This window comes from Rhinoderma darwinii, chromosome 4, assembly GCF_050947455.1.
Source record: "Rhinoderma darwinii isolate aRhiDar2 chromosome 4, aRhiDar2.hap1, whole genome shotgun sequence".
NCBI lineage: Eukaryota > Metazoa > Chordata > Amphibia > Anura > Rhinodermatidae > Rhinoderma > Rhinoderma darwinii.
In genome coordinates, this window is record NC_134690.1 from 78,755,084 (window position 1) to 78,765,380 (window position 10,297).

The following is a 10,297-nucleotide window of genomic DNA, read 5'->3' on the forward strand; positions in this document are numbered from 1 at the left end:
GTTATTTATAGGTTGAAGAAATGGGTTAGGGCTGGGATAAACACAGTGGTAAGGTTAGGGATGCGGTTGGTTGGAATTGGGTCAAGTGCACATGTGGTGAGATGTGATTTGGAAAGTAGGGTGGAAAACTTTCCATCAGTAATAGCGGAGAAGCAGGTTATGGGGGAAGAGCACTTAGTAGTTGTGGAGAAAGATTGCGGGGACTGAAAATTTAAGCTTTTTCTAAGGTTGTCAATCTTGTGTTTGAGATGTGTGGCAAAATCCTCAGTTGAGATGAGAGATGTTAGAGAGGGCACCTAGGGACAAGTGGGACGTTAAAAGTGTTAAATAATTGTTTGCGGTTGTGGGACAAAGAAGATATGACAGTAGAGAATTAGTCTTGGTTAGCAGAAGTGGGTGCAGATTTGAAGGTGAGAAGTGCATCTCTCTAAGTTGTAAAGTCTTCCTTCTCAAGACGCAGATACAACTGAATACTTTAGGCTACAGGCCACGTTAGGCCTGCAGCCTATAAGACGCTGGGACAGAATCCCTGTGCAGGCCAGCATGATGATGTCACTGGATCACGCTAACCTATGCAAGGGTCCCATCTCGGCGCCTCAAGGCTGTGGAGTAGCTCCGTCCATCGCGGGAACGGGGTTAGGGGAGTACAATAATTTGTTTGTTTGTGGGACTGTGTGGCACCATCTACAAGTGGGGCTTTGTAGCACTATCTACAAGAGGGGATGTGTGGCACTATCTACAAGGGGGGCTGTGTGCCACTATCTATAATGGGGAGCTGTGTGGCACTATGTATCAGGGGAGCTGTGTGGCCCTACCTACAAGAGAATAGGATAGGTCATCAGTATATGATCGATGGAGGTCTGACACCTGGACCCCGCAACGATCAGCTGACTCTGGGCATCGGATGTCCGTGCCCAAAGCAGATGGCTTTGGTCACAGTATAGCGGGTGTGCTGCAATACTGCAGCTCTGCTCCTATTCAAGTGAATAGAAGCAGCGTTGAAGTTCTGCAACACAGCCGCTATGCAGTATATGGAGCCATCTGCTTCCGTAACAACTGCTAATAAGTGCGGGGTCTGGGTGTCGGACCCACACCGATCATATACTGATAACCTATCGTGTGGATAGGTCATCAGTATGAAAAAATGGTCCGTGCCTGGACAACCCCTTTAAACCCTGGGCCTTGGAGTCTGAATTTTTGTGTTTCTATAGAGGCTGGAAAAAGCTTCAGAAGCGAGGGGCAAAGATGTCTCAGCAGGAAACTCTGCAGTGGTCAGGAGAAGTCGCCATAATGGTCTGTGTCAGATGGAGAAGAAAAGAATAGAGAACGACTCCCATCACAGAAGACATCACTTGTGAGTCACTGGATTTATAGCGGAGCTGTCATCTCTCCTGACATGTCTGTTATAGGAAATCCTTGAAATCCGCATAAAGTCTAGGATAAAGGCCAGGACTAATATACAAATGGGTGTTATCATTCCCATTGTCAAGAGCATCTGTCCATACACATTGTGATACTGTCAGCAATGGTTGGAGACTGTCAGTATGTAGGGGCACAGCCCTTTGACAAGGGAAATCATAACACCCATTTGTTAATGCTCGCATAGAAAGGTGGTGTTCACCAGAAGCACAGCAGTTTGGCGGTGGGAAAGGGGGGCCAAACTTTGCGGAACTGCCCAGGGCCTATGGTCTACTTAATAAGCCACTGGATATAAATGTGCTGTAATCACATATCTTTTGCAGAGCTCCTGTGTATAACTGGCATCTACCACTGTATGGTCAGTATATGGTGGTAATATTATGTTGATTTCAGAGCTTCTGTGTATAACTTGCATCTACCGTTATATGGTCACTATGTGGTGGTAATATTGGTATTTGTATAGTGGTTTGTATTCAGTAACATTATGGGATATTATTCTGTCACTGTGTGGTTATGGTGTGGCGGTATTATTCAGTAACAGTATGGGGGTATTTCAAAATATGAATGTTCAGATAGCACCAGCACTGGGGAAGGTGGTGCACGGATAGGGGCCCAACCCAAATCTGTATAAGAAAAAAGTATCCGGCAAACCAATTGGAGTTAAAGACTATTATTTTTATTCTTATTATTTATCTTAGATGCCAGTGGCAGAGTGCAAACACATGCGGCCAGACGCTTCTAAAAAGTAAAGGGGGTGTTTTTCCATCCCCAGCACGGCACAGTGCCTGAAGAAGGTCGTTTGGACTGAAACATTGCACTCTGCCACTGGCATCTAAGATAAATACTAAGAATAAAAATAATAGTCTTTAACTCTAATTGGTGTGCCGGATACTTTTTTCTTAGTATGGGGGTATTATTCAGTCTCTATGTGGTTATAGTGAGGAGGTATTATTCACTAACAGTACGGGGGTATTATTCAGTCACTATGTGGTTATGGTTTGGAGGTATTACTCAGTAACAATATGGGGGTATTATGCAGTCACTTTATGGTGTAGCGGCAGTATTCCGTAACACTATGGGGGTATTATCCAGTCACTATCTGGTTATGGTGTGGCGGTATTATTCAGTAATAGCATGGTGGTATTATGCAGTGACTATGTGGTTATGGTGTGGTGGTATTATTCAGTATCAGTATGGGGGTATTATTCAGTAACAGTATGGTGGTATTATTCAGTGACTATGTGGTTATGGTGTGGTGGTATTATTCAGTAACAGTATGGGGGCATTATTCTGTCACTATGTCGTTACGGTGTGGCGGTATTATTCAGTAACAGGTATTATTCAGTTACTATGTGTTTATGGTGTGGCAGTATTATTCAGTAACAGTATGGGGGTTTATTCAGTCACTATGTGGTTATGGTGTGGCGGTATTATTCAGTAACAGTAATGGGTAATATTCAGTCACTATGTGGTTATTGTTTGGGAGTATTATTCAGTAACAGTATGGGGGTATTATTCAGTCACTATGGGTGTATGGTGTAGTGGTATTATTCAGTCAATATATGGTTATGGTGTGGCGGTATTATTCAGTAACAGTATGGGGGTATTAGCCAGTCACTATGTGGTTGTGGTGTGGAGGGATTATTCAGTAACAATATGGGGTATTATTCAGTCACTATGTAGTTGTGGTTTGGTGTTATTATACAGTAACAGTGTAAGGATTTTATTCAGTCACTATGTGGTTATGGTGTGGCAGAATTATTCAGTAACAGTAAGGGGGTATTATTCAGTCACTATGTGGTTATGTTGTGGTGGTATTATTCAGTAACATTATGGCGGTATTTTTCAGTCACTATGTGGCTATGGTGTGGAGGTATTATTCAGTAATAGTATTGGGGTATTATTCAGTCACTATGTGGTTATGGTGTGGCGGTATTATTCAGTAACAGTATGGGGGTTTTATTCAGTCGCTATGTGGCTATGTTGTTGAGGTATTATTCCGTAACAGTATGAGAGTATTTTTCAGTCACTATGTGGTTAATATTTGGCAGTATTATTCAGTAACAGTATGGGGGTATTATTCAGTCACTATGTGGTTATGGTGTAGAGGTATTATTTGGAACTTATATTGTGTTATTATTGGTAATATTGGTCTTATAATAGTTGTGTTGAGTAACAGTATGCAGGTAACATTGCATCTGGTATAGTGGTATGATTTAATAACTGTATATGTATATTTTTTGTGTAAGAGGGGGGACATATGCTTTGGGGCTTGCAACACTCCTAGATTCGCTAGAAATCAGCGATGCAGTTCTCTGCAAACCACATTCTGAATTTACTGCATTATTTATACAATAATTCAGCATTTAGGGCCCCACTTTTAACCTTTAGGAGAGAATCTACAAACAACTACAATATGACAAATGAACACACCTATGTTTATACAACCCCAGATTTACACACACATGCCAACAAATGAGAAGGGAGAAGTGCACAGTATCCTAGTACTCACCATTAGACCTCCTGCCCAAACTCCTGACAGAAATCTTGCATAGCTGCTGATCTGTTGTCTTCTTAAGTATGACCGATCAAGGTTGGGAAAGAGGAGGAAAAGGTTTGCAGTAATAGAGAGTAGAGCCAGTAACATTAGGGAGAGTCCAGTACAGCGGGCACACTTCCCTACACACATTCTCCTAGAAGAATGTATACAGTAAATATATTTTTATATTAAAATATACAATATACAAATACACGATATACAAAGCAGATAATAGGTAAGATTTATGTACACATTATGTTTCAGTATAAGGCTTGTTTGTTAAAAAAGCCGTATCTGAATTTTTTGCTTACTTCCCAAGGGAAAAGTTTAATTTTTCTTTTGTCAGGATGCATTGCCATATTGGCAATCACAGAAGGGAACACTGACAGTCCTAAATAGATAGTTCATTAGATAGAGAGAGTAAGAAACATAGATAGATAGATAGATAGATAGATAGATAGATAGATAGATAGATAGATAGATAGATAGATAGATAGATAGATAGATAGATAGATAGATGATAGATAGATAGATAGATAGATAGATAGATAGATAGATAGATAGATAGATAGATAGATAGATAGATAGATAGATAGATAGATAGATAGACACATAGGACTTTGCAAAATAATAATTTTCTATATTCTTTCATTAGCCTATACAGTTTCTAAACAGCAGCACTGACCGCCCGTAGTCATGCTCTGTCCTGTCTCGTAGGCTTCCATCTCCAGTATGGGAGCTAGCATTGAAGAATGTAATGTCATGTTACGGTACTGGCTCCCAGAAGAATGGTCTGTCTCTTTCTGCAGAGTTTAGCTCTAGAGTTTGAAAGTATATAGAAATACAATTATTTTGAACTATCCTGCACTATAATAATTTTTCTACATAAATGGAGGCAACTTTAAAAACACATAGAAACGTAAAAAGACTCACAACAAAAATAATCCATCTTTATTGTACAGTATATGCACAAATAACAAAAAAAAAAAACATTAAAAATAAAAAATTATTCATAAGCCGTGGCCTAATAAGGCAGTGTCACCACACAGTCAATCCCAAAGAATACAGGGGGGAGCGAAAAATCTCTCATACCCCCTAAAAAATATACAGAACACAAAATGAAAATTTTTTCTTTCATTATAGTTAATAAATCATAAGTACAAAGTGCAATATTAATAATAAAACAAAAATAATTAAACAGAGTATCTATATGAAAGAAGAAAAGATTCTTGTGAAAAAGTAGAATGTGAGAACAATCATATAATATTATAGGTAGATGAGACCAGGGATACTCAGCATTCCGATAAATATTAGAGATCACGAGTTCAAAACGACCTAGTGGCACAGAGTAACACGTGAGTCATCGGCACCATATTACTTCTTCACACTTACGGTATGTTCACACGCCCTATTTATGGACGTAATTCAGGCATTTTACGCCTCGAATTACGTCCGAAAAAATGGCTCCAAACCGTCTTCAAACATCTGCCCATTGAATTCAATGGGTCTTAGGGTATGTGCACACGAGAACTGGCTTTAACGTCTGAAAAGACAGACTGTTTTCAGGAGAAAACAGCTGCGTCGTTTCAGACGTAAAAGCTCCTCCTCGCATTATGCGAGGCGTCTTTGACGGCCGAAAATTTGAGCTGTTCTTCATTTAATTCAATGAAGAACGGCTCAAATTACATTTCAAAGAAGTGTCCTGCACTTTTTTGACGAGGCAGTCATTTTACGCGTCGTTGTTGACAGGTCGTCGGAACAGTACGTCGGCAAACCCATTCAAATGAATGGGCAGATGTTTGCCGACGTATTGGAGACGTATTTTCAGACGTAAAACGAGGCATAATACGCCTCGTTTACGTCTGAAAATAGGTTGTGTGAACCCAGCCTCAAGGTGTTCTGTGCAGACAGGCTTTTTTTTTACGCGCCGCTGTCAAAAGATGGCGCGGGAAAAGACGCCCGCCTCAATGAAGTGCATGTCATGGGTAATTGGAGCCGTTTTTCATTGACTCCAATTAAAACCAGCTCCAATTATGTCCATAAAAGACGGCGTGAAAAACGCGTGCACTTGTCAAAACGTTTGAAATTCAGGAGCTGTTTTCGCCTGAAAACAGCTCCGTAATTTCAGACGTAATTGGCATTGCCGTGTGAACATACCCTTACGTTGTATAGTACTTGTAGCAGCCGTCTGCAACTCTTGACAACGGATCTCACATCTCCTGTGCTTTGTAACATATGAGAAGAAACCTGTCTCTCTGTCGCAAATGACACCTGCTATAAGCACTATACAGCAAGTGTAGAGAAGAAATATGGTGCCAACAACTGGGTAAAACAGTTGCCAGCTATGGAGGGGCAAAGATCATGCAGTCAGGCATAAGGAAGGGGTGCAAGCCACACAGGATACACACCGCCATTGTTGTTATTATAAACTTACCTTTTCAGAAATTTAGGTCAATGAGGCTCAGTCACCGTCTTACAAGACTTCGTTCAATGTGCTAGAAAAGTTTCCACATGAATCAGGATCACTCCACATTAAAGAACTTCCTCCTGCTCTTTCATATATACAGCCTGACTAAACCACAAGATCCCAATTTTAGCCCAGAAAGAGGAATTCTTAAATGTAGAGATGGCGTGATGAAATAATTAAGGACATATATTCCTTACTTGGTAAACTTGAACGAGCATGTGTCTGTATCTGGAAATAGGATATACTCTTCTACTTGATGATAAGGATGATAGCATCTGGGGCAAATGCAGGATTTCAAAAGAGGGGTTTCTAAACACGTATTTTTGAAGTAACGTTAAAAAACAAAATTGGAAAATAAACCTACAGCATACACATTTAAATGACAAGTTTAAAATTCAACAGGACCCAGTTCCATTCTAAGCTTATGAAGTCCAATGAACTCTGCTAACACTTCAACCACATCAGAAGGGGTTTTATTATGCATATGAAGTAAAGCTAAAGGCTCCTTTTACATGGCCCAACATGGGTGGTGAAAACCAGCGCGAGACACCTTGTCGATCAGCGCTCTCTGCTTCTTTCATAAGGATCAACAAACAGTTATGTATGGGGATGAGCGATAGTTGCTACAAATGTTTGTTCCCATACATTTCCATCATGTCGGCAGCACATCTCTCTATTTCCATTTTATTTTGTTGGCCGCATAAGCGTGCAGATCACCCAAGAACCAAGCGTTTGCTCATTCATTGGTTGATCTTTGCCCTATTTGGGTACGAGCGTTTATATGAACACTCATTTGCCGATCATTATAGCCTGAGTAAAAGGGCCTAAACCGTTCAGGTGATTTGGCCCCATAGGGATGTGCAAATGTGTTTTTAGGACCTTTAGAGGGCGATAGCTGCAGTCAGCCACACAGGTATGAAGGACACATAATATCTTCAGCAGGGTATTAATATTAGGATATGATAGATTACCAGCATGGGCATAAAGCTTCAGAAGGAGTTGAGGGTAGAGGCTTTCTGTCCTGAGCCTTCCATAAAATCATCTCAGTATAAAATCATCCTCATACATTTCATTGAAATTATTCCGAATTTGGATTGGATTATTGCTCTATGTTCAAGTACAGATGTAATTACGGTGCTTTTATTCGATGGTCTGAGAAACGCATGTCAAGCTCTGAAATCAGGTTATCAAGAAATGGTACAGTAATAACACGCCTGGAATACATTTCTGGAGATTCAGCTAGCGCATTATTTTTTAGTGGTTTGCTAACCACAGGTACGTGGGATTCTAGGTATAACATCAAACTTTAACGCTACATCAGTAATATTCTAAAAAAAAAAAAGCACAGCATGCAGATTCTTAACATCTTCTCTGATATTTGCCAGTGTTATTTTTGCAACCCTAATAGCAGGAAAGGTCTTCACAATGTAATTTGCTTGAGCTTGTAATAGTTCAGTAAGGCGTTTCAGAAAGACATTTATAACTAGTATCGCCGCGTCCGTAAAAGTCTGAACTATTACAATATAAGATTATTTAACTCACACAGTGAATGCAGGGGGGAAAAAAGTGAAATGGCAGAATCGCTGTTTTTTGGTCACCTCTTCTCCCACAAGAAATGGAATAAATAGTGTTCAAAAAGTTTTATGTACCGCAATAAATGTACTAAAAAAACTACAAGTCGCCCCACAAAAAACAAGCCCTCACACTGCTCAAACGATGGATAAATAAAATAAAGTTATGGCAACACAAAACAAATTATGTGTTTGACATTTAGTTTTTCTCCTTGTAAAAGTAATAAAACATAAATAAACTATATAAATTTGGTATCGTTGTTATCATATCGACCCACAGAATAAAGTTAATATGTTGTTTCTACCGCCTTAGAAACTAAACCAAAAAAACATTAGAGGAATCACCATTTTTTCCCATTTTACCCCACAAAGAATCTTTTTTCCCCACACGGGAACCTGTCCCTACAACTGTCGTTAGTATACCCTATATAATTTGTATAGCTGTAATCGATTATTTATGTGCAGACCAGTATTGTACTTATAAGGTGTAAAATAATCACCCTAGACTTTTACAAGGCTTGTCCCTACAAGAAAGAAGGGAATTAGTCCCGAAAAGAGTGGCCTCACACAAGAACCTGTCCTTGCAGCTATCCCTAGAATACCTAATATAGGAGTAGAGATATAAGTTTAGTTTTGACCAATAATACTTACACAAATAATAGCAGCACATGGCTGCAAAACACACAGGCTTTTAATACACACACCACCGCTGCAGCACACACCAAACCGCTTTGTTTCCCCCTATTCCCCCGATTAATGTGTCCTACTTCCTACCCAACATGCAGTGCCGCTGTCTATCGCCGCTCCATGTTCTTCTCCTCACTCCACATGTAGTGGGAGGATTCCCTCTACCCCTTCTTGTGAGGAGCACCGATGCCATCCAGTGTCTTCTCAGCAGTGCCGTTGCCATGGCAGCATGGACACTCTTCGCAGCTGAATAGCTCACAGTTCCCTGCAGCCCCGGTCGTCAACTTGATCAACTGATTCCTGCACATCGGCCGCAGTCAGGCCACTGTTAATAGTCGGCAGGTCGTAGGTTTGCCACACGAATTTGGGTTACAAGGCAGTTTACAGCCAACAAAAGCAGAATCACTGGTTTTTTTTCCTATCATACCTACAAATATTTTTTCCCCTAGTTTCTCAGTACATTATATGGTACAATAAATGGTGCGGTGAAAGACTTCAACTTCTCCCGCAAAACTAGCCCTCATACAGCTTTATCGATGGAGAAATAAAAAGTTATGACTTTTGGTAGGCAAGGATGAAAAAATTAATATGAAAAACTAAAAATGTCTGTGGCCATTTTCTTTTTTGACTTCTATCCTGTATGTATGTCATAAAGTTTTATGACACAAAAGGTTAAATTATGAAAAGAAAAAAAAAGAGAAAAAAATATCACATAACTATCCCCAAGTAATTTTAATTAAAATTACTCAAAAGTAGAAAAAACAATATGGTAGATTTTTGTAAAACTTAAATAAATAGATCATTTTATAGAAGTGATTTAATACTTGAAAATCATTTCAAGAAAACATTTTCAAACCCACATAAAACCCATGAATACAATGTAGATCCAACAGGAGGTATAAATCCAATAGGTTTGTACCCCCTGTCGCTTGAACTGCACTATACACCTAGTAACCCTGTGATTTGCCTATCAGGCTTCTCCTAAAAGCTGTCATGTAAAGGGCGCACGTACCCTCATTCTAGTTAACTGTAAAACAACCCTATCATTCCCTTTCAATGACAACTAGTGACCTTTGCGTATGTCACAAAACATCTCCGCGCCATTCTCATATAGCAGCCAATGAGTTGTTTTCTGACTGAGGTTTCTTGCCCAATGTCCAGGTGTCTGCTGGAAAGTAAATCTCTGGACTCTTTAAGTCACCACTTAATAGTGCCCTTGAAAGCAATATTACCAGATAGATGACCCAAGCAGTAATAGTACCACAGACCGCAATGGTGCCCCACGTAGTCAACCTACCCCCCTTTGTGCTCTACACTGTAATAGTGCTCCCTTTTGTGCCAAACACAGTAATAGTGAACCCTTTGGGCGTAATATATGTCTATCGCTTAGAATTCTTATATGAACAATTCAACAGCATTTACTGCGACCTCAAAAGTTATAATCATTGCAATACCAATAATCTTTACAAGCTCCCCCAACAAGCCCAAAAAATCACGGATGCATCAATATTATTTACAAATATTGAAAAAATGTCCCCTATTTTTACAAACTCTCCAGGAATTTATGGACGGTTGGCAACCTTGGACTAAAGTAAATACAACATAGCTTATTCC